This window comes from Phalacrocorax aristotelis, chromosome 4, assembly GCF_949628215.1.
Source record: "Phalacrocorax aristotelis chromosome 4, bGulAri2.1, whole genome shotgun sequence".
Lineage (NCBI taxonomy): Eukaryota > Metazoa > Chordata > Aves > Suliformes > Phalacrocoracidae > Phalacrocorax > Phalacrocorax aristotelis.
In genome coordinates, this window is record NC_134279.1 from 40,691,185 (window position 1) to 40,718,288 (window position 27,104).

The window sequence follows — 27,104 nt, forward strand, 5'->3', positions numbered from 1 at the left end:
CAGGACCACGGTTGCATTATGTGGTGCAAGTTCTTCAGTTAAACCCTGTTTCTGAAGGAAGGGTGGAAGGCACCAAAATGTACTCACTTACTAAACACTCTTCCCCCTTCCAGTGAACCCACATCTGAATAAATGGCAGTGATACTCTGAAGCTTTAGTCCACAAGTGCAAATATGTAATAACTGGCTAAAATCCTAATGCCTCTAGCAGATGTTTGTTGTACATAGAGCATAGAAAGGTGTTCTATAATCCAGCACAACAAAGAAGCATCAACTCACCCCCTTTCAAACAAAACTGAAATAATTTCAGAAAGAAATCTGCTTTTATGACTTTGTGATGAGTCACTACCTAGAGCAGAGCTCAAAATTCTCCTTTGTATGACACCCCATGAAATTCCACGGGCCAAGTCATATGATGGCGGGCAAAAGCAGTGAACACATATGTAGTCCAAGGGGAAGGGAGGAGAGAGAAGGGCAGCATTATCTGCAAGTTCTGAGAAATCTGAACTGCTTAATTGCAATTTCTAACATGCCCAGTCAGTGTGTTAACTAGTAGTAAGCAGGACGAGAACTGGCATGGTTGTGTCTCTGAATTAACCGATTCAAACTGGAGAGAAAGAGCCTTCCCAAAGGTAGTCAAAATATATGGAAATTTTCAAATATGGGGAGACTTATGAGACATTGGTGGGCATCTCACACAGGCTGGAGTTAAATATCATTAGAGCTTCTATGAGCTATAGATAAAGTCCAACAAAGAGATACTGTATGCAGTATATTTCTACATCACTCCCTTTCTATGAGATAAAGATAACCATTAGTTAATCCAAGAATAAGTGTTTGCCAAGAGACCAGCAATTACGCATTGATTGTAATCATTGCAGAGAAACAGACAACACTTTCATATAGTTATGTAAAAAAACATTTCCTTCCTCAAAGCTAGGGAAGGCTGGGAGCCAAGTCAACTGGAAAAAAAAATATAAGTAGAAAAATGTGTGTGAAGCTGAGTATAAGCTATTTAGGTGGCTGATCTAATCGGTCATAGTTCCACAACCACGAAGGGATAAGTGTAGCTGAAGCTCTTCAGGTTCAGTAACAAAGTCATGAACAGCAGTGGTTAGAAATACAGTAGGCAGACATTGTGAATTGAAAAGAAGGAGAAGATTAAAATTAAGAGCAATTAAATATTCTAAAGCATAGAAAAATTGAGAAGGCATGGAAAAAAATGATGAAAGGAAGCTTTATAAAAGTACTGACACCAAAGAAACTTCAGTGGTGGCTTAGGATTTTTAGCAGGAGATAGTAAGATGCAAATAATGACAGAAGGCAGTACTAAGTGTCTAAATTCCAAGTGATGGGATGAATCTGAAAACCATATCAATCTTCCCACCCATACAAGTTTTGTACTGTGAAATACTCACCCGTGGCCCAGAGCCAGGAGTGCCATACATCCTCACTCTGAGCCCGAGGGCAGCAGTGAGCTTGAGGTGAGTTTCATGGATGAGAAGCAGCTGGGGCTGCCGTGGTGGCTGTGCTCCCACTCTCAAGGGAAGCCAGAGCAATCAGCCTCAGCAACCCTGCACATCATTTAAATGTCTTCCCATTGTCACGCAAAATCGATAGGGCATGGAGGGGGTCTGAGCATGGTCAGCTGCAGTTTGCTCCCTCCATGATCCTCTTTCCATGGCTGGAAAAAAACGAAGTGGTTGTGTGGTGGAAAGAAAATACAGGGTTGCTTTGCAGTAAATGGTTTTTGGGTTCATTGTGTTTCTGGTGTAGTTTTATAACAGGAAAAAACCTCAGGCACCATTCTCATTCTATTAAGATGTTTACATAAATATTGAAATAGCTCACTAAAACCAGTAGGTCTGTATCGGAGTATAACTGCTGCGAGCAGAAAATTGTATTAATGGCATGGAGATGTCTGCTTATAAACGTGGCATCACAAAAATCATATATTCGTGTAACAAATACATGAGACTGGAGAGCATATCTGAAATACCTTGAAATTGGATAGACTGTTTTCTGCCTACATGAGTAGAATCTAAACTAGCTAGCAATCTAGTTGGCCTTTAAGTTATTGTAAACATCAAGAGAAAGCAATTCTCTTGCTCTTCAGTAAAAGAAAAAAAAAAACAACAAACCCAAAACTGGCAGGTTAGGACTCCCATTACCTTGTCTGGACTGATTAAGAACTTACTTTTGTATAGTACTGTTATTCTCCTCAACTGGAAAGTCCTTAAGGAGAATAAAATATGGTATCTCATTGTTCTGCCAGGTCTGATAACCTGGATCATCCAAGTGTGTTTTCTTAAAGAATTATCCACATGTTCCTTTATTTTCTGAACAAAAATCTATATGAAGAAAGCCATTTTCTGATTCTTCTCACCATGAATGAGTTCATCCAGAAAAATTACATTTAATTCCCTGTCTAATAGCTTGTTTACCAATTATATTTCTGACCCTACCCAGAAAGGGATTTTCATTCTTCCTAATATTAAGCCTAAAAAAAAGAAAGAGGGGTGAGGGGGGGAATAAAGAGATAAACAAACAGCTTGGAACTGGGGAGACCTCCTAGCCATACAGAGGACACAGAATTAATGTAATGCAAATACCTTTGTGCTATCCACACAATGGTCACCTCTCCCCACACCGTTATCCATCCCAGACCTAAATTCCACTGCATATAACCTTTATATCTGTTCAATGATCCATATATCTCATTTCATTATAAAATTAGAGGGGAAAAAAAGAAATGTATAGATCTAGTAGGAATCAGAAAAAACACCTTCACAAGTGCAAGGAGCACTCATTTAACACATTTGGAAGAAATACTTCAAGAAATCTGACATTAGAGGACCTACAGCACATTCTTTCCTACATTTTATTCAAACTTCCATCATCTTCCAGTGCATTTCTAAATTCACAAGGACGGTAATCACCAAATAACACCATACAATACTTTGTTCAAAACATTTTCACTAGTTTTCCTCAAGTAACAACAGGAATACTAAAGCAGTAGAAATGTCTTTCCCCACAATGTTTTACTTATTTTAAAGGATTGTTGTGTACTCTCTGTGTAAAAAGAGATATAAAAACAGTATTTGGAGGATAGATTTCTAATTCCATAAGACAAAAACCTCCACGGATCTGGTCTGCATCTAGTATTTTGGGGGTTTCCTTATAATTCATGGATGTTTAGGTATAGGACTGAAGTTAATGGCACCTACAGCATTAAGAATCAATATTCATTAAAGTGAAAATTAATACCTATCAACTAACATTAGGCCAATGTTATGATACAAATTGGAAGGTAAGTTTTCAGACAACAGGGGAAGAAAGAAAATTACTTTTTAAAAGAAGTTTAAATGTATTTTAAAATAAATTAATACAATTTTAAATCCCATCGAACTGTAGAGATTATTTTAAATAAATCTTTTAAAATCCACTTTTAAAAATCCTTCCAAATGTAATCCTTGGTTGAGATGAAAACCCAATTCCATTTTATTTTTTTAGTTGTTTATTTTTCTGGTAGAACAGGCTATTCTATTCTAGATCAAACAAGCTGCTCTTAGAGTCAATGAATAATGATTTTTTTTTTTTTATGCAGTAGGGGCTTAGTCAGTCCCCATCATCTGTGGTTTATCCAAGGGGATTAACCATTTATAATCAAATTCAGGTGGATTAATCATGCCCTGGATAGGATGATTCAGAGCTAGCTCAGTGCACAGCCAGTTTGGATCGGCTGAGCTTCTTAGGGCAGGTGTGGTGTAACAAATGTATTCTGCTGTTGCCAGGACCCCTGACATACAGAAAAAAAGTTAATCACTTCTGCAGTGTGCAGAACATTAGAAAATCACACCCAAAGACCAAACATAGTCATATTCACTGCAAATTTGTTATCTCGAGTTCCATGAAATGAAAATATTGAAAAATACAATGCAAGGACACAAGTGGTGGTACACAGCTAGCTTGGGTGCCGTTGGCTTTATTAGTCACCACTCAAGTGCCTCCGCACTGTACTTCACTGTGCTCTTAGTCCAAGGCAGTTGTGCACAAGGGACAGAAGCCAGCTCAGTTCTCACACTTACTAGCAAACCTGAGAAGCTCCCCAGAATTTGAGCATTGGGCACAAAAAAGATCTTTTGAGTGGATTAACGCAAGCAGACCCTGCCTGCGTTGAGGGAGCTTACAAAGAGGTGAAGTAAAATGAACCCAAGGTGCCTTTGAGCAGTGCCACACCACAATCTTTGCATTTCAAGTGCTTACATTATGTGGTTTTTCTGTTTTTTGGATACCTCAGTCTCTGATTAATGAAATACTGACTATATTTGATGCTGATCACACAGCTTAGAAATTCAGTGTTGGCTTTTGTACTGGCCTCTCTTATTAAGTGGCAAAGTCAAATACATGAAGTATTGCATTCAGGTAAAACCTTGATGCCCCAGGAGTAGAGCACTACAGGCTTTACAGCATCCTGTAGGGCAAAGGTAGGCTTGAATGCCTCTGCAACAGCACCTTGTTATGGCTATAGACACAGCAAGCCCTAGTTCTCTGTGTCGGAGAGAAAGCCAGAAGTCTTCCTGAGCTGTATTCCTTCCCTCATACCTGCACAAGGGCTATCTACAAAATCTGCTACTGTCTTCAGCTCTGCTGACATTTTCTGCACTGGGTTTCATATGATGATTTGGAAGGGAAGAAGAAAAGGAAGAAAATGGATAAGAAATAACAGTCAAGAAGAAAAGCTCGTTTACCTAGTTGCTTTGTGTAGAACAAGTCAATTTTCTTCTTGGCTTACAGAAAATATTATTTCATCATCTTCCTTATGTGCAAAACATCTCTTTTGGATGCAATATCTAGGTAATGGCTGAAGATGAAGCATAAGTTCAGAGACTAATAGGAAACACAAAGCCACATGAATTCCACAAAACAAAAAAACATACCCTTTGTTAGTAGATCACAGACATAGGAAATATTTTTTACTTGCTTGTCAAAAGCAAGTCAACTACATATTTGCATCTACATATTTGCATCTAATATGAGCAAATTGCTCTTATAATTTCAATATTATCCCTAGCATAACATGTAATTCAGTGGCCACATACTGGAAAAAATGCCTAAATCATTTTATCTATGAAAGATTGAGAATATGTTGCTTTGCTTTTACTACTTCTTTTGAATTATTAATTATTTTTAAAAGCCTAACAAAAAAAAAAAGCAAAATCATCAGGTAATATAAAGTATTTTGTAACCTGTATTGTCCCGCTCTTTTATAAATTTTTATAAAGTACATAGCTTTGAAGGCATTCTTGTTATGAAAAACCAAACATGTAAATGTAGATTTTGGAAAGCAAGTTACTCCCTTATGAAGTTTCACCAACAATCCTGAAATCATTCATGTATTCAGACATAAAAGTACACTTAGTAGTTGTAATTGCATGTTTCACAACAGTCTAATTAAAGAGCACACCCATTATACATATTGTCTTGTTTGCAGTGAACAGACATAAATCAGCTTAAGGAAAAGCAAGCAGTGTATTTACTCTCCCCACATGCTGACTCTTTAGCCAACAGCCTGAGGAGAGGGAAGTCTTACAAGGCAGAGGAATGACAAATTATTTGACTTCCTATTTCTGCACCTTTGACCTAGATTGACATGGTCTCACAGGCACCCATACTTCCCCAAATAATACTAGTATCTGTACTAGTAAGGGTGGCACTGATACAATACATGGATAGCTGTGCCTGATCACTGTGATCATCCAGGCTGTGCCTGGGGTAATCCTTTGGTAATGAATGATTCGCTCTAGAGGAAACATCAAGAAAGAGTTGGTTACTGAGAGCTTCATCTATCTTGCCTCCGGGAAGAAAGACAACCTTACCTCTTTCGGGAGAGCAGCCTGGTGCCTTGCTTTAGCATGCCACGTACCTGTGCGCTGAGGGAAAGTGGTGAAGTGGCTGCACATAGACAGATGTACAGATGTGCCATGTACCCGTGGAGCTGGTTAGCTGTGAGTCAGCTTTGGCCCTGAAGATGTGAGAAAGCATTTGGGTGACCTGTGTCCATGTTAACAAGCCCTGCTGAAAAGTGAGGTATACGAAGTGGGGCACTTAATTCCAGAGGAGAGCCGGGCTGGGTCCAGACATCTAGTAGTCCAGGCTAAGAGAGCTATTCTGCCTGTTTACACCATCTGGAAAGATGCATTCACCTCTACCTAGTTTACACCCACTTACTTTCAGAGTGTAAGTAACTGTGGTAGTCCTACGTGTTAACAAAACAAGCTGGAACTCTGATTCTTCGAGCAACAAAATACAACAAAATGCTACAAAATAAAAAGCATGGTGCTGCCAGGCACATCACATAGAATGAAATAATTATTTCTGATTGTACAAATCCACACCAGTTCTCATCCTTTCCAAGTAACTGTGGAACAAACTCACCAGGACCACAGAAGGAAAATTAATAAAGTGCCTTAGTTGTTGTTTGTTTGTTTTTTTTTTCAGATCCCCTGAGGCAAAGCTGCAAGTGAAAACAAACAGATAACATGGGGGGAGGCATGTATTGTAATAAATATAAATGCCTGCTGAGAAATACTAACCTGACATAGCAAACATGGACCACTAGAAGTTAGGAGTTAGGACCAGAGTGGCATTTGTTGCACCATCTTAGGTGTTCTGACTTGGTTGGTAGTGCAAGAAAATTAAATAGCCTAAGAAGGAATCTGCAGAAAAAAAAATTATTGAAAAGTAGATTCAACTAATTAGGAATTAAATGCAGAAAGAGGCTAATTAATGGATGTCTCCAACAACCTTTCTGTTCCAGCTGTTCAACAGATAATAAATTTGGTAATGTAGGGGTGAAGAAACAAAGACATTGACTTCAAGCATATTGTGGAATTGGCGTTCAATGGGATTTGAGAACCCATGATTCGGATCACTCCTTTAACTTGGACAGAGCATGAATTGGACCTTGGATTTCTCACAGTCTCTGTAAGGGCTCTGAATATTAGAGTGAGAGTCATAGAATAGTTTAGGCTGGTAGGAACCACTTAAGCTCATCTAGCCCAAGGTCCTGCTTAGTAGGACTGACTTCAAAGGTTGTTCAGGACTTCAACCAGTGAGGTTTTGAAAACCTCTAGTGAAGTGATGGAGATTCTGCAGCCTCTCTGGGCAAGCTGTCTCAGTGCTTAACCACTCTCACTGTGAAATATTTTTTCTTATGCATAATCTCATTTTCCTTTGCTAAAACATGCAAAAATTGCAACAATTGCATCTTATTCTTTCACTGTTTGCCTCCAAGGCATGGAAAAACCCCCATCCTTTCTGTTCAGGCAAGCGTGAATCTGGGCTGCTCATGTTCACTATCAGCCAGAACATTAAGCTAAAGCCAATCTTACGGTATCTATCCATCTCTGACTAGTTCTTTTAACTTCATTTTTAGACAGCAACTTATTAGTTTCAATACAAATTAACTACTATTATAGATGATGGCCTTTGCTATTTTTGTAACACATAGCTTGTAATATTGTATGAATTGGAAGATTTAGACTACAACAGGTCAGTGTCAGATCTTTCCCCTATTCATCAGAAATTGTGCTTGTCACTGCATGAAAAAAAGGCAGAAAAAATTAAAGCTTTCCCTCTTCTGTACCTTCACCATGATACAGCATAACACAGCTGTCTTTTTATGTGGAAAAAGAAATTATAAGGAATACCATACACCACTGCTAAAAACAGATCAAGGACAGGAAACCTTAGTGGTGATTTCAAACCATAAGTGCTCAGTACACAAATACTGTGTGAAAACATTTTATAAAAAGTAAAACTAAATAAACACATTTTGAAGTTATAACCAATGAAACGTCATTCTCTTTCCTTCCATTTAAGAGCAAGATTGTTCTTGACCTTTGGAGACACTTGAAGTTCATTGCAAAAGAACACTTAGTAGCTGCAGCTTGTACAAAGCTAAACAAGAATAAAGCCACTCTAGTACATTAAGTGCAATTTAATATATGTTCCTCAAGGACTTTTGGTGCCACTTGCCACATATTTACAGGTGTCTTACATTTTAAAAGTTGTAAACAAAGTATTATTGTCTTAAAAAAAAAACACCTCATATAGTGCAAACAAAAACCAAGTTACCTAGTTGAACCTGAAAAGCACAATTCAACAATAAGTTATAAAATTGCCTTTGGTTCCTTGCAAAATTAAGACCAGGTTCTGATATAGAAAATTCAAATGGTGGTGGTTTTCAGTAGTAACTGTGCAGTAATTGAGTAACATAAATAAGAATGAACATTATACTGTAATTTTTAGAAATAATGGGTTTACTTAACTGAAGAAATGAGAAATTGGCTTATACCCTTATTTGCTCTGGAGTTTATCTGCATGAATTTTGAAAAGTGAGTTATCACACAGGAGCTCTGTTGTCACTAACATTCAATGATAAAACGATTAACACATCTGCAGTCAGGAAAGAACTTTTTTCTCAGCTCAGACAGAAAGAGAGCACTGGTTTTTGGGTGGGTGGTTTTTTGTTTTTTTTTTGCAGGGTGGGTTCTGGTGTTTTGCTTTCTTTTTCTCGAACATCCATATTTTATGCAGACAAATCTTCTCACTGTATATTAATCTCTTTTTACCACTATCCAATTCCTGTAACCTCTGCCTAGTTGTCCTTAGATTCTGAATGCCTTCTAGTAGTCCAGAACTTTTACTGAATTTTTGGCAAAGTCTAGGACATCGTAAATGATGGCAAATGAATAACAATTACTATTGAAATTAAAAGCTTTCCTGCTTTTCACTCTACCTTTGTTGGAACAGTAAGATGAAGCTATTCCTGTTTCAATGGCAGCAATTCTCGTGAAGTCAAGAGTGAAAATAAAGAGGTAGAAGGAGAGTACATTTGTCATGCTTAAAGCAAATGTTTTCATGGAACTACTCATACTGATGAGCATGTCCCCTCCTGGCTAGTTACAGCTAAAATTTTTTACTTCCAATGTGTATCTAATCTGCATGAATTTTATTTTCCTCTACCCAGTTGACTAGGTTTGTTAGGTACTTTCAAAGTCCCTAAAAATCCTCTCAGGTTTATACTAACTTAAATAATTGGGTGACATCTGAAAAATTTTCATCATTTCCCTTGTCACTCTGTGCTTCAAGTTTTTTAGTAAATACAGTAAGCCACAGCCTAATATGAGTCTTGGAGGACTCTAACTATTACACAGCTGTGAAGATGACAGTTTGGTTTTCTGCAAAACAAGAAAAACTTAATTTTTACCATACAAGTATCTTAATTTATAATCATTGTGAAACAACGGTTACCGAAATTAAGTCAATGTCCTTATTGCACACAAGCAATAGAAATGAAATCCTAAATAACAACAGTTATTGCTTTATTGATAGTGTAGCAGTTTTTCAGTTTCTAGATCAGTTTATATTTTCCAGTCTATATTTCTGAAAATTGAATAAATCAATAATTAATAACACATGTAAATAAAGTTTTGCTTGGCTTAACATAACAGTTGCATTTTTTCTGTCTTCTGCTCATGCATAGCTGTTTTACAGTGAAAAAAAGAACAAAATCTTGATGCAAAAGTGTAATTATTACAATGCATGCTGTGCGGTCATTGTTGTTCTTGAAGTGTCAAGGAACAGAGTTTTCAGGACTACATAACAGATGGAAAAATAGAAGATTAGAGATGAAACTGCCCAAAGGTACAAACCTGTTGAACAACTGTGGACAGAGCATTCTCCACGCACCATTTTCAGCCATTAAAATTTCCTACAGTTTCTCTGTTGTCCTGCACTGATGAACAAACTCTTTTTGCTTAATATAAAATTGCACAAAATAATGGGGTAAACCACTTAAGTCTAAGGAATATTTGATCCACATTTGTTTAGACTGTGACAGGGAGAGATGTGGGAAGGAAGGGAGGAGCAACAATTGACTTATAATCAATAGAAATGCAGGAAACAGTGAGAAAACAATAAAGAAAGACTGTAATAAAAGCAAATAATATGGAGCATGACAAAAACTAAATGGTAATGTCATGCTGGGGCAGCAAATCCATCCAATTTACCCATCTTGTCAGAAGAGATGTGTATCTAAGGGCAAATACAAATTTTCAGGACACTTTTCCAAAATATCCCTGCCTAATTAGGATTTAATCTATTTATTAGCTTAACGTATTTAAAATGCAAAAGGCAATAACAAATACTAATGTCCATTGTGTTTGGTTGACGCCAGCCAGCAGCTATGCTGTCACCCAATCTCTCACTCACTCCCCCTACAGGGGGATGGGATAGAGAACCAGAAGAGCATATCTTAAATTTGGTACATTGAGATAAAGACAGATCAATAGGTGAAGCAAAGCTGTGAGTCCAGGGGAAAAAAATGAAAGGACTCATTCACTGTTTCCCATTGGCAGGCAGATGTCCAGCCACCTCCTGGAAAGCAATGGCCTCAGCATATGTCATGGTTATTTGGGAAGACAAACCCCATAACCACAAACATCCCCCATTCCTCCTCCTTCCCCCCTGCTCTTATTGCTAAGCACAACACCATAAAGTACAGAATATCCCTTTAGTGGGAAAAAGGAAAAAAAAAAGAAAAAAGAAAACCTTGACACCATGCAGACAGTGTCCAGCAATAGCTAACATGGATGTATTATCAACACTGTTTTAGTCACAAATCCAAAGCACAGCACCATTAGGGCTCCTATGAGGAAACTCCATCCCAGACAGATTGAGTACACCCATAGATGGGGTACAGGCCAGATGCAAGTATTCTTGTGCCTAACAAACAACCAGCACCTTCTTCCATGAAGTCACCAGAGTCCGTGAAAGAACTATGAACAGCTTATTTGTTCACATAGCAGATGTTGCAACTGCTTATCCAGTTAGTGTCTTGCTTAAGTACCAGAGTTTACAAAACAGCAGCATTATGCTGGTTCAGAATACTTAGCATCTGTTTACGAGACATGATCTTCTACTAATATAAGACCCTTGTAAAGGCGCAGAAAAAAATATGTTCAGTGGATATGATCTGAATCTATAAGCTCGAGCTGCAAGTGCAATATACCACTTCAGTACAGCTTATGAATATATGATAAAAAAACCAGACTAGGGTCCTATTTAGCACGTAAGACAGTGTCACTGTGAACTATTGCCATCTGTAGTTTCATTAAATCTACTGATGCAGTGTCAGAGCTACCACTATAAAAGAGGAAGTAGTTCTCTGAGTAATGAAATGCTGTTTATTAGTGTGGTCTCATTTTCCAAGGAAGATGTGTGGAAAAGATGAACAGTTTAACTGTGACTCATAGTCAAAGAGATCATGGCTGGAATTACAGGTAATTATCATTTCAGAGAAACTCACCTCTGAGTTTGGACAAAGTGTCAAGAATTCTTGATTAGCAATCTGCCACCTTTATAATGCTGTGGAAGGCCCAGGAAGTAAAGAGGGCAGTCAAATCGACCTTCATTAATATTGTATGTTTAAGATTACAGCTCTTACATAAACAGACTATTAAGATAAAATACTAAAAGTCGGTGTTCTGCCAGAAAAACAGTCTCAACCTTTTTTGTTGGCATACAGCTTTGACAGTGTTTTAATCCATATCAACTGTCTGTGCAATATTGTAAGTTTATGTCCCGTAAGCAGACGGCACTCCAATTATTCATATTTGTAATAGACTTTCCACCATTTAAGAGAAAGCTAATGTGAGATACATCTTAAGTAACAAAACAATATTTTAAAATTGCCTTTAATTGGTGAGCTAACTGTGGAGGACTTCTTAGTTCCTCTACCTACATCCTTGTGGAAACTGCAAGAAATTCTAGGTCAGTTTTTAACCACATATTATTTCCTCATTGTATCATCAGCTGTGTTTTCATTAAGCTTGAGACAGATACATCCAGCTGCACAAATCACAGTCTCCCTCAGATACAATTAGTTTTGGACCAAAAAACAAGGAAGATATTGTAATTCAAAATGTCTTTTCTTAATTTGGATGTGTCTGTCTTAGAAAATATCCAGACATCAAACTCAAAAGTTGTTCTGAACTTGTTTCTTCAGCATCCTAAATGCTCACAGGTCTTAGGGAGCAGTAGCAGGAAATATTTTAGATCCAGCAGCCCTGAATGAAAATCTGAATTTAAAGATAACTTGTATCTGCAAATACTCTTAAGAAAGGGAAGTGTAATCCACTTCTGAGGGCAAGGTTTTCATGCACATCCTGTAATACTCTACATATTGGTTTCTTATGGACATGAAAACTCAGTTTTGAGGACTCATGATTATCTTTTTGCCTTGCAAAAGTATTTTCTGAGATGTGATATAAAGTGTAAATCTTTCATTGCCAAAGTAAATGATGCAGAAAACTGAAATGAGGAGTCTGGGTTGAAACAGGACAGCTGAACCAAGGCAAATAGTGTCTGGTCCCAGTTACATTTTCTGTTAGAGCTTAAAAGTGATGATGGATAGACTTTTGCATCAGAAATACTAAAATTCTGTGGTTTTCACCAGTGAAGGGTGATATAAGATATAAAGGACTGAAGAGCCTGTGCCATACTGGAACAACATCTAGGTATAGGTCATTCTCATACAGAATCCCCTTGCTCCAGGTGGAACTGATTTATAAGGGACAAGAGATAGCCATTTCCTCAGGCACAGGGGATATTCATAAATGCTTCCTTTTGAAATTTTTTAACCAATACATTAAAAATGAAGTCTAACAAATGCATTCAAAAAAGTTTGTGATTGAGAAGAAAATTACCCTACCTAATGCATCAGTTTGTGGAAGTTCACCACAGAGACAGCCTAAAGGAGGTAAAGGACATAAGGAGGTCTTTGGATTGGCCTAAACCTCTGTGACAATCTGTTCAGAGCAAAACCGTGCCCATGCAAACAGGTTTGTCAGTGTGAAGTTTTGGTAAAAAAAGCCATGAAGCTGATTATATAAATCTTAGCATTAGCCCATAGCTACTGGTCACAGTAAATGCCATTAATTCCCACCATCCAATAAAACAGAAAAGAAGGACGTGTATGCCACATTGATCTTCCTTATGCTAACTTTTGCCACTTATGTCTAAAACTACATGGAACATCCATACGCCTTTCTGATTTATGACACAGAAAGCTCTTATGCAGATTTACTCTTTAGAAAACAAAGAGCAGGCTAATTAACCTCCTTGTAGCCTCTGAAGCACAGAGCTAGTTTTTAGCAAAAAAGTATACTTCTGCATCTAGTAATGTGTAAGTATTTACACAATATAATTCACGCTCCACTATCAGGCCACTGAAGTGCACACAAATAATAATCTGCTCTCAGGTAAGTCTGAGTTGCTTTGTCTGAAAAAGTAACTGATCCCAAATTTAAAAGGTATTTGATCAAGTTTGAAATGAAATTATTATGTTTAAAGGCCAGATTCTCAGCAAGCACAGATGAAGGTATGAAAACTTAGGCAAGGTGACAACCAGAGTCTTACTGCTAACCTTTGGCACCTGACATCAGAAATACTTGATATTTTTTCCTTTACTAAAATGCAACTATTTTAAGCAGTGTAGATCATTGAAGTTACTGCCACAGTATTATACTTATTAAAAATACCAAGAATAATCATTCACCTTATTAATCGTCTTTCTTGCTAACATAGTGAGCTATAGTACAATATTTTTAAGTGCAGAAAAAGTAATTTAATAAACTGTATAAATTGTATTAACTGAATGGTACTGGATCAAACAGTCTTATCATGTGCGTTTTTTCTTTTCATTCCCTTGGTTGTTTTCATGTATGTGTTCTTCTAATCTGTGTACTAGAGAGATACCAAATTCACCTGGTATTCCTAACATCCTAGTAGTAACGCACATGCCATTTGGAAGGTCATTTTTTTCCCCAAGTCCTGCAGAAATCTTCAGATTCCCTTAAGTAGCAGAAAGTTCAGTCTATTTTAATCATTCTTATCTTCAGTAACCTCTACCAGCTCTTAGTACTTGTTATTTCTGATCATCAGTAGTATGTGATATAAGAGGCCTACGGGATGTAAGGGACAGCTCAAGTCCAGCATTACCACAGTTCTTTCTCTGGTGTGAGCAAATTCCAAAAGCCAGTATTATGTCAAGTATGACCACTGTATAATAAGTGGGAATTCTTGCATACTGCTTTTCCCCTATGTCATTTGCAAGACTTGACAGTCTTACAGACTCTCAGCAGGTTAACATTTACCTTTTTTATTTTGAAGGCCACTTCATGGAAGTTTGCAGTTTCCTCTCAAATTGTCTTTGGTTGATCAAGCATACCCTGGAGAAGACAGAGCTAAAAAAAAAAAAAATTAACTGTTTTGTTTTTTATTGCAACTGTCAAACTTTGTACTTTACAGAACTCAAACACTCCGTGCAATGATCACTCAAGACAGACACTTTGAACATTGTTAAAAGTAGGGACAGTATACATCGGTTGGATAGACTTTTCTAAACAGCAGGGATGTTCTGCTTTCAGATACAAAGTCTGTTCTTTTCCACTACTTACACCAAGAAAATAATAGTTGTTTATGTCCTATATGATTCCTGTAGGTTCAAATTTAATGTATGTTTCAGAAGTGTTTCTTTTGTTTGTCATCACAGTTTCTAAAATAAAATCCTCCATCTTGACTGACATGTTTTCATTGCACTTTGGGGTTTGGGTTTTTTTTTTTTACTTTTTTACAACTATGTACACCTAAGATGGTCAGATTTATCTTAGTTGTATAGATTCAAAATCAAAACATTTTGAAAGTGTTTTCTCCAACAAGGGCATATTATATTGTATTACAGGATATCATATAAAAGAAGTTATGGAACTATGTAATGTTACATTTTGTCTAATGGTAGAGAATAATTAAGCTATAAATACATGTTTAGATTATATTAAGTGGCATATTTTCCGGTTGATGCACAGGAAATTAGCCGTAAAAGTCCTATTAGTGTTAAGTGGAAGCTGTATTACTAAATCTGTTTGCATCACTCTAAAGGTTTACCACTTAAATTAGAAATAGTCAGGAAAATCAGTGAGAGGGAAATTGCACCTATCTCTCCATATAGATGTCAGAGTTAAAAAACTCAACATCTGACAATATTCATGACATTCAGGCACAATTTTTAACATTTGTTACATATGTATTACTCTGTCAGATATAACATAACTCAACCTATCAATTCGAGGTAACAGGTAGAGTGTAGATTGAAGCAACATAGATACCCTCAGCCACATAACAAAAATCCCAGAGCTAGCAGTTTCAGGATCTAAATCTACTTGTTATCCCCATTTCTTTTGTAAGATAGATTTATGCAACCAGACAGGGTGGATATGTCACCTTCTGTTTGCCTGCTGCCCTGTCAGGCATTATCACAAATTTTGCAAAAATAGCATCTGTGTAGAAGAGAGATCATGCAATTGCCCAAAGCAGAACCAAATCACAAGTTTGTGCCTTTCCAAAGAAAATCCAGGAAAATTCAAAATCCAAGAGCAATTGTGCCTTTCACCTAAACCACGGCAAAAATCTCCACCTCCAAGCCTGCAGACAAGTCTCAACACTCAGTCCAGAAATCAAATTTTAGGAACTTCTGCAATTGTAACTCAGAATAGTCTATCCGTTTCACACTTCACACCAAATCTGCGTACCCTATATATACATGTGTAAAGTGCAACGTACATAGACAAAATAGCCAGTTGACAGACTGATGGCACTGTAGTCACAGCCACATTGAACTCAGTAGGCACAAATTTACCTTGCCTCAGTGACTACAATATGGGGTGTTTTTCTAGGGTAATATTTTATAGGAATAATTGTCATATTTCCATTAAAATAAGGAAGCCCAGAATAAAGATTTTAGATATTAAGCCTCTTATCTTGATGATTTACTTAGAACAGATCCAGATTTTTTGATTAAATATTTTTAAGAAAGCTTTAAAAATTCAATAAGAATTTTCTGTTAGAAAAGGCTGACTTACCAGTACTGAAAGTCTGTACAAAAAAGGCCAGCTTAAGAACAGTTGTTTTATCAAACGTATTTCTAGAACACCGAGACACTTGAAGTGTCCAATTTAACATTTTCAAACTGAAAAAATAGTTTTCTCATTCCAAATCCATTTCCCTTTTAGTACACCTAAGCTTAAAAAAAAGAAAAAAGATGCCAAAATATACATTAAATACTCTGAAACGCATTGCTGATATTTTTGCATAATCACTGCGTCTACACTGTGAAATCAAAGAAAGACACTTTGTCTGCAATTCTTACGTATGAGAAATCATAGTTCAGGTGCAAAACTTGTTTATTGACTGTAATGAACCTGTAATCATATCTTTCCTCCAATCCCAGTGTCAACACAAATGAGTTACAACACCCTATCTTGACACCTACAAGTTTTCAAGGTTTTGTTTCCAGATCTTTGTTTAATACTCTTTTAATTTTTTTCTCTAATTATCCATTACACTAAATTTCACAAGAGTATGCCCATTCTTTTTCAATTAGTTTTACTTTTCTTTCTACCTGTGTCCATAAGTTTGTGTCAGCTGACCCAATTCAGTGAAAGGACATCCATGTGCTTTAACAGATACTAAATCAAATCCTAAATCTAGGGGTCTACTAATGATGTAATAACCGTTACAGTGAAGAGATATCAAGTCTCAGGCTAGCTTGCTTCTCTAGTATTCCAATATAAGTGCTCTAGAATTTGATTCGTTAGCTTTATCTGATATCAAAGAGCACATCTCTTGGTTCCACCATACAATGGAAGGAATCTTCATTCAGCAGTTTTGCCACAGCTATGCTAAAGTCTTCAAAGTTGTTATCGTATGGAGCTACTCTCCACATAAATAGAATCAGTCTTTTCAGCCATATCAGGACTGACATCAAGAATAGTCTAATCTGTAAAAAACCACATCCACTTAAGTTTTTTTTCTCTTTCTGCTTTTTCTTCTGAGATATTGGTTAGGATTATTTTAAAACCCTTCCAAAACAGCAGTGAGTATTTGCATTACCAAACAGCATGTCCAGAAAATTACTATGACTGAAAAAAATCCATTATATGCTTGCATTGTATAAAACATGTAAATACTTTATTTGTTAAGGAGGTTAAGGACTATGTCCCAAAGGAAAACATCAGTTCAATACTAGCTGTGGAGTACACCTGAGTGAAAAGACATAAATAATGAGTGAGAGAAGAAGATGCTGGGAGAAAGACCTGCCATCTCTTTGATTTTGGCCCTGAACACCTCGAAAATGTCCTTAAAATCTATCATATAAGGAAAGAAGCATGAAGTAGAAGGACATCTGTGCTAAAGACAGACCAGACTGGGTTGTCATTGTTTTGCACATATGCATGCATAGATGCAGAGTCTGCCCAGGGGAAGAGCTGTTTATGGCCCTACATAGGAGCAGAAGAGCAGTGAGTCTTGACACCGCAGCCAAGGTCTTGTACAGAGAGCAATGGAGCAGAAAAAGGTGCAGAAGATCCTCAGCTTTCATTCTGGCCCTATTTCTTCGTATGCAAACTCTGACCTTTTACGGATCTTATAGGAAAATACAGTTGGTTTTCAGTGACATTGTGAGCATCACCTTTCTTCAGCCTCTGAAAGAACTTCATAGTGAATAAGCTCAGATCATCTAGTTTTACAGAGTTTTTATACATACAGGCTATGATATAAGCATGAGATTTCAAAATCAGAATGAATGGAAAATGGAAAATGAAATAAATATATACTAAACTAAAGCAAATAAAAATAATGCGATGCAACGTACATCTTTTATTATTCATACCCCTAATTTTTCATTTACCTTGAAGTGGGACATCAGAGAGATACAGGTCCCAAACATGACAAACCAAATGTAGTTGTATCTCTCTAATCACAACAGTCATGCAGATGAAGCAGAGAAGTTATCATGCCTGTATAAAAACTATATAAAAGTCCGCTTTTAAAAATAAACTCAATCTGTCTTTTAGAAAGTGATATTTAAAATGCATAAATCAAAAATTGAGAGAGTCATGGGCAGACAGCAGAATATACAACATCAATAGCATGACTAAACAGTCACACAACCCTTTATGTGTTGCAAACCTAGTAAAAACACTAGTCTCATACAAAGGAGTGTGTTCAAAGTTCAGATTTTTGGTTCTAAAAAGACTTAACAGGCAGGTCTATAATAAATTCCTAGTACAGAAGCCTACTTTTAGTTCACTTAGGGGCTGTCAACAGAAGCACAAGTAGATAAGTTTTTATTATTATTGTCTTTAAAGAATACCGTAGGTTTGTAGGAAGATGTACATAATATATTTCAAATAATATTTTTATTTCCTCCTAGTTATTACAGGTCCTACAGTGAAGAATGGAACTTGAAGTTGCTAGCACTCCACAATGCTATGGAGTCTGCACAAGTCATTAAGTCTGAATGTCACCTTGCTTGCTTCCTGTTGTGTTGAGAAGTAATGATCAGGTGCTTCCTATCACTACTTTGTTTGCTATTCAGATACCTTGTAGTTTTCTACAGTCTAGAAATGGCAGTAACAAAGGGATACCTGGAACTGACTCTTATTTACTGGCACTGAGAGTCAAAAAAAAAATAATCTCAATGCTCCAAAAGACAGCAAGTGCAGGTCTCGCATTCTTCCTCCCTGGACATATCCATTCAGCTCTAAGTGCTAACTACAAGCACCTCTGTGCCTCCCATTACACAGCTACTCTAAGCTTCATACCAGAACCATAACCAAGTCCTTCCTGATATACATTGATTAGTGCTGCTTGTCAGCATCTTTGATGGCTATACCCTTGGAGACAAATACAAACATATGGCAAAAGCAGAGATGGGGGTTGGAATCGTCTGCAACTCAGCACTGCTTGGTTACGAACAGCTGAACACTAGACTATTGAAAAACTTGCTCTGACACACTGACTTATAGCACAGTGTGCCCAGGGATGCTGCTGTGCATTCCTTTCAGAATAAACAATCTTCACATATATTTAATTGTCAATTAAAAGGTGCACAAAAAATTGTACTACATACTGTGGGCTAAATTTTTCAGATCGACCTATCTTCTGAGAAACCAAGCAATCCTAATTTTAGCCTTTTATAGACAAGGATATATTTTATTGCATGTAAATACAGAAGACCTAAACCTGCTGATTAATATTGATGTTTACTTATGAAAATTCATAGTTTACATGGAGCATACATAAAATAGGCACACATTTCTCAGCTTGCTATCTTGCCATAAAATTCATCCTTTCTGGGTTCTGCAACATGGGAATTTAAAGCTTCAGGATTTGGTGTACAGGAACCTCTTAGAAATTCTATCTCCTGAAACACCTCCCACTGGAAAAGTGTGTCCTGTGATAAACTGCACGCAGTAATATTTCTGATTTCTTATGACAGCCTCTATTAATGCAGAGTTTGTCTCCCCTCCAAGTAAAGTGTTCATTAGCCTATGAAAAAGCATTTTGCCATTTCCATTGTAGCATTTCAACAGTTTTCTACAATCCAAGCTTTTAAAAATAATATTTAGTTTCATGTTTCCATAGTAAAATAGCTTAACAGACTGAGAAAATATTTATTCTTGAGTAATTATTCTACTTACAAACTGTCCATACATTCTTCTTTGTGAAGAATTATTCAGACAAGCCAGGTATACAAACTGCCAGAAAAAATGTAATGTATTTTTTTAAGAACAAGTTGAATGGTAAACACACTTCATTCATTTTAAAGCTAAGGGGAAGTTTACATTTAACAAGTCAATCTGAAGCCTATAAAACTTTAGATTTGAAAACTGATGGAGGATATATGTTTCTGGACCCTGCTCTGGGAGTTTAAAATCATGCACATTGATAAAAATAATACTGCATACGGTAGCACAAACTCAGTATTTTTTCTTTCTGTAGCAGATGTAGTGTGTGACCAATCCCATAAATAATGCCACACTGCTGGTGATTTCTCATTCAAGAAAGCCTCCCCTCTGCAAGGCTTACTGAGAAAGATAGACTTTAAAACTGATGGCACACTGTGAAAATGTTAGCTTGTATGTCATACGTAGTGTTATGCCAGTTGTGAATCCATTTTATTTTTGTGTGATTTTGGCAGTTGAGAAATGTTCTGGCTCCACAACACTAAAGACAAAACAAGTCTACATTTGTCTACCTCATGCGGAGGCAGAGGACAAACCTCTTCACTCTGCCCTCCTTCATGTATGCCTCGTGCCATATTCAATGCAATGAATCTCCGCTGTAGAAGAACAACGCTCTGGGATGTGGCAGAGGATAAGCCCGTCTCCAAGCTCTAATGCTAAAAACGACAGAAAAGGTATAAACACTATTTTCATGTTGAAAGAAACCATTTACAAAAGTTTGTGGATGGAAGGAAATCTTTCCACTGACAACAAAGGACCATTCTGCTGAAGGAGATATTGGTCAGACTTCAGGTGGAAGCAACTTTATGACATGACCGATAGCGCACTCAGTTTGAGGGCTTTAAGGTTTCTGATTTTCAGACTTTAAAGTACCCACTGTCGTGGTTCAGCCCCAGTCGGCAACTAAACACGACGCAGCCACTCGCTCACTCCCCCCACTCCTGTGGGATGAGGGAGAGAATCTGAAGACCAAAAGCAAGAAAACTTGTGGGTTGAGATAAGAACAGTTTTGAGTTGCCTATATCAAAGTTCTTTTAAACTTAATTTACATGAAGTTTTTCTGTTTCTTTTCAATTTCTATGTCTTCAAGGTTGTCCAGATAGCTCTTTATTCCATTCGTATCAATTTTATGACAAATTAAGAAAGGAGCAGAGGAAGCTATATCTAGCCTATTTCTGGTCCCTGTTGCCAATAATACACCTCATTTCCATATCCTTTATGCACATCCCAGCTGTTTCTATGCTCAATATTAGAGTAGGAACCAGCTGTACAACCTTCCTCCCTACACACTTCTTCCCATGCAGAAACAGTCCAGTTTCGTATCCCTGATGAAAGATATGATATGCTCTAACATGTGCTTCATATGCAGCCTTCATATGTAGGATTCATATGCTAGTTAAGTTGTAGCAAACAACAGAACATCAAAATACAAGCAAACCGAGGGATTTCCTTAATTTAGTCATCTATTATCACATGCAACTGTATTATGTAGTCTTGCCATAATTGTTTTGTCTTAGTTCTAAATACTATAAAATAATAGAGTATCTAATTACTTACCCATAGATGCCTAGCTGTTGGGAAACTCTGTGGGCAGGCAAAAAGAGATTAAAAAAAAGAAAAACAAACCAAAAAAACCGAGAATAATTTTACTTTAAAATACAGGAAGACATTTGGTTTGTTAATGAGGTATAACATACTCATTTCTTGGACTAGAACTATTTTAAGGGTCATGACGATGTTTTGATATTATTTCAGAATTATAATTTAAGTGGTTTGTCACACTAAGCAATTTTGTAAAATACTTAGAAGGTGACTAGGATCGTAACATTGCAAGCGTAAGTGTAATAGATACTTAATCAGGGGTATAAAACTATGTATTGGGAAATATTAATTACATCCTTTGAGTTATAAAAAGGCATATTTAAGAAACAGTTTTAAACATTTTTTTTTCCCCAAGGTGTCGCCTTTACATCTGATGGCTACCTTGTTCTTCCATATCAAGAAGGTTGTGAGTATTCAAGAAAAAACAGAAAGCTATCAGATATTTGCTGCTTTGATCTTAACAGGCAATGATGACACTTCCCTCCTGTTCTTGCTTAAGTCAGCCTTAGGTTTTCTGTAATAGCTCATGGCTGAATTAGGCAAAGGTATTACATTCTGTCTAATCTCAGTCTAGTTTGATGGTCAACATCATTATATGTGAAATAATTTCTTGGCTGTGCACTGGTTCGAAGGAAAGAATGACAGCTTTAATTTTTGCTGAATACTAATGGACGGTGGAATGTAAGGATGGGGAATAAGAGGAAGATAAGCATTATGGGGCTAGTTTTACAAACACATTCAGCTCTGATGCAGAATAAACATGTCTATTTGCATTAAATATTCACTGCTTTTGATATATACCGGGGCGGAAAAACTGTCACATTATTGTACTGCTTACCAAAAGAAAAAAAATAAAACCCTGTCATCTGACATGTGGTGACTGAGAAGCTTCCTTTGATATAGTTATAGATGTTTTTATTGAACTACAGTGATACTCCCTGACAGAGAAAGCTATACCGTTCCCCCCTGCATATGAACTTAGAATAGCATTTCTACAATGTATTCAGCATTAGGTCTTTGCCAATGACTAATTCTTGATGGAAAAATTCAAATAGTGAAAATCAAACCAAGCTATTTTCTAGATTAGCTAAGCAATTTCTTTTCACAAACTTTCAGCAAAATCACTGTTCATTAAAAATATGCAAGTATTTTACCTAGCTTTATAAATTAAAAGGAGGTGTCAGAGCCTTTTTCGACTCCCTTTCTTTCCTCCTTTTTCACCCCTCCAGTAATGAGACTCACCCTGGTACCAAAGACATAGATTAATGCAGAGCAGCAGATCGAAACCACATTAATAAAATTGCCAGGGTGTCAGTCTGTGGTTCCCGGTCTATGGCTCACAGACAGTGCCTTGCCCATAAGACCGTCTCAGGTTGCTTGTACCTTCTGCTTTCCATAACTATGTCATCTCTTAGGCCGACTGGAAAAACAACACGTGATGTTGCTCACAGCATCCCATTAGCATGGAAAAGATGGAGATCACTGCTTGGAGCACCAGGTTTCATCCAAGTTACTGGAGCAGCAGAACCAAGTTAATGTTAATCCATGATTTTTCCATCCCTTAGAGTAAATCTTGCAGCAGCAGCAAGTTAAGGGGTGTTAGTGAAATATTTGTTTTAATGTGTCTTGGAGAACATATTGATGTCTGGCTTTGTTACTATCACAGCTGAAAAATTTTGTTGCTACCAGAAATAGAAACCAAATAATCAAATCTCAATTGATTTCTGTACATGTCTATTTCCAGCAATTATTATTGCATTAGTAATGCATTAAAAATTCTCCATAAGCATTATCAATTACTGAAGTTAGTTAAATACCAAGCTTTTCCTCATTATAATGCCATTAAGAATGGAAGTGTCCCTTGATATGATTAATAGACTCATGCAGAAATATGTGCCAAGCACTCATCCATTTCTGGTACTTGCAGTTTTTGGTGGCATTTACCTACTTATATCTTTCTGGGAATTCTAATGAGTCAGAATTGCTTCACCTGGCCTCAGTAACTTGTAACATCTGCAGCGGGGAGAAGCAGGTACTGCACTGTCTGGCACGTTGTTGAAAGCTTTTGTTAGTTTTTATTAAGCGAAGTTATCCCACTGGTATGACTGCAAATCTACTGACTTACGTTGTGCCCATGGGAAGAAACTGTTCAATTAGGAGAAAGAAAGTGCTTCTTTGCCTTGATTAACCGAGATCAAAGTGATTGTGCTGCTGCCAAAATCTAACCAATGGCCGTGGTGACATGCCTCAAAGAACTATACAGTGAAGGTCACTGTAACATTGTTTCTCTTTTAACATTCAACTTTTCTTTTAAATCACCTTTGCCTTACTTCTTTCCTCATTATGCAGTGGGTTTTCCAAGAGGGTTTTTAGCCTGCTATTATTTCAGGACTGATTTTTGTAGGCTTTCTTTTCCTGTGGGCACTATTTTCTTCTTGCACTCTCAAGAGGTCTATTATAGTGTGAAAAATAGTCTCCAAAATGTCCATTTCACATTTACAGTAAGATACAGGTGGAGTTTCCAAAAAATACTTCTCCGGTAAACTCTCACTGGCTCTAATAGGAGAGGATTCATTTGATATTTTGCCCTTTTGAAAATTCTGCATCATCTGGAACTGCCATTGCAAACATGAATCCTTAATGTCACAACTGTAGAGATGGGTCCATCATGTTTGAGATGGTACCCAGAGTCTATGGGTACACAGGTGATTCCTGAACTGAGCCACCATCAGAAAAAATCCACTAATTACCGAGACACTTTCTATAGCCAGCAGAATTTATGCACTCACAGCCTGCTGCTTCCCACTCAGATACAGCTGTTTTCAATTGTTTTGCTTATATTTAATCAGTACATGAAGAATTCTGAGGGTTTGGATTTTAGTAAGATTTTAAAGAAGATCTCTGAAAGGAGGAGCAAAGAAATTATTGTGGCAAGAGACAAGTCAATATACATGCACTAGTTCTGGTTTTCAGAAAGGGTTTTCATTTGTCACTACAGTGAAGATCAGTGATTCTCATTCTCCTTCAAAGTAACCTTAAAAGTTTCCCAGTATTAGTAATAAGAAATGTTCAACATCAGTTAGCAAAGTTAAAAACCCAACAATAACAATGGTAATCACAGCAGTTTAATCAATATTGAGGTTATTAATATTTTGACTCTGTGTCAAACCTGCAAAACAATGTGAAATAACACAGGCCTTAGGGATATTTTTTCTTCATCTTGTGGTACATAAGCTTGCTGAAACATGGCCTCATTTTAGCAGGCAGACTTGACATTTCCTAAAGGCAAAATTAAATGGGTCAGAGAAAAATCATATTGAAATAATTTGATGCCACAAGGATTTGACATCATTGCTATAGTGCAGGTCCTACCTACGACCAGGGCAAGAAGCTGTAAATTGGTCATTCTGGCAATGTTCAGGGCCTCCACTTGTCAGGATACTGCCTGCATGTCAAAGAAAAGCTGTAGGAAAAGAGGAGAAAATCTGAAAATAACAAACCTTCCATCTTTTTTCCCATGTACCTCAGTGACTTTCTTCCCTCTTCCACCCCAAGAAATGAAGTTATGAAAACTTGATGCTTTTCTTCTGCCTCAACTACTTTTCAGCACAGTTTTACTGTGCAACCCCCTTTAAGAGCTCTTATGGCACAGTGCTATCACCCAAGCTGTTTGTTACAGCTTTACGTTTATAAAAACAGTGATTTTCTGAGGAAAAAAAAAAATTGAATGACTATTTAAAACCAGGTGGAATTTTTTTCAGGTTTTTCCAACTTAGCTTTTCTTTTGAACCATTCAGAGAAATGGTTCTGCAAAAAAAACCTTTCACTTGCCTTCCCTTTGAGGTGTCCTTCTGTGGTATGTATTTCAGGAGTTCTCTAGCTCCAAGCCTCTTCTGGGCTGGGTATACCCATACCAGTAGCAAAGCAAACGGCACCTATGCTGGGGCCTCAAAAGTGTGTTAACAAAATCTTTACTTCATTGCCTGCTAAGAAATGCTCAAGTTTAACAGTTTCAATCATTCAGTAAGTAAATGTGTGAATGAAGATTAATGATCCTGTATAGAGTTTAAACAATAAGGGCAAATGCTTTACTTTATTTCCTGTTACACTGAGGGTTTAATAGAACTATACAATGATTCAAATTAATTTCTTTTCAGAATCAACGTTTAAAACTTTCTGTATTTTCCCCCTTACCCTAGGAGTTGCGCACCGTGACAAGCAAGCCGGGGCTGGTGGTGTGCCCTGCTTGAGAATGGCCACTGATGCCTGGCTGTCAGTCCTACCGTTTCTGGCTGCCACAGTGCAGTCCAGGCCAAGAGACCACATCTGTCTGCGGTTTGGACCATGCAGTGAAACAAATCCCCTGGCTTACACTGGGATTTTGTAAAATCCCAAAATAGCCAACGTAAATCTACACTCCTTACTTGAATCCCTGCCACAAACTCACCAGTGATCTCTTCACATCTTCCCCTCTTCTAGCTCTCCCCCTTAGATTGAGCAGGATGGGTGATGGCAGTACCAGGCAGGGCATGATCGCTGTGGGTCCAGTGGCACTTCCATGAGCAGGAAGAAGAATTTGTACCTGCAATTAGAAATTTTAACTTCTGGAAATTAATGATTTTTCATATTGAGCTACACACTGGGCAGCTGCCACAATATAATCTGAAAAAAAAAATTAAGGAATGAAGCCCTCCAGCTTACTGCTGACCACTGGGTGGGGGGGGAGAGAAAAAAAGAAGGAACAAGAGAAAGAGAGAGGGGGGAAACCACAGAAAATTAATGGAAATGTTGTTAAGCAACCAAGCATAGGATTGGGGTTGGATTAAAGTTGATTTCCCACCCTATTTTACAAGAAAACACAAAGCCCTGAAAATATGGAATATGTCAGAATGAAGGAACTTGTCTGCCCACTGGTTAGTACCAGGAGCTTTGGGACCAATAGCACCAATAGGAGTGGTACCCGTAACACCAACAGCTTTGTGATATGACATCATAAGTAGTCTTCAGACACGTGGCTTGTACATGTGTTGTGGTCCATTCAAAACCTGGCATAGCCTCTTGAACATACGCTACAGCAGCATCCCTTGCTTCAGTATAGGTGAGAGAAAAATACTACGGAAAATTTTCTTTAGCAAGAAAAATACCCTTTAGGAAACAGTGAAGAGTTTTCTGAACCTGCATTTTTTTGGCTCACCTGGTTGATTTAATAAACAAATCCTTTCTGCAAAAATAAATCAGAACTTCTACTTCCCATTTCAAGATGTGCTTGGATTTGCCATTTATTTTACTTTCAAATAGTTTAAATAAAAGTATTTCATTTGTTTCAATCTTTTTTTCTTTTCTGACATGCCAAGCTTTTTTTTTTTTTTTTTTGAGGCAAGACTAAATGTAAACTGGGGGACAGACCAGAATTTTGTATTTGTCACTCAGCTTTTATTACTGCCATTTAGGAAGGCTAACATGCGTCTCAGCAGAAAAGCTGAGGATGAAAATACTTTTATTTTATTAATTATTTTAAAAACTAGTTCAGCCAACTTATTTGTGTCTAAGCATATTATAAACAAAGTGTCTGTGAACATACACAAAAGCATATATTATCATTATGAAACAGATTCCCTGTTGTTTCCCTACTTATGTTATTAATGATGAACGTTAATCTCTGCTTTCCAGCAATGAGCCCCGTCAGGAGGCAATCTCTTCCTCATATAGCAGAGGCAATAAAAGGTGATCAGGTGAAGAATCTAGTAACAAAACAGGAAAAAGCAGCTTATACTAATACTATTATATATAATCTTGTTAGTGGGTTTTGTAGCCACAATGGGACTGAGAAAAAAATCAGCAAATTAATTTT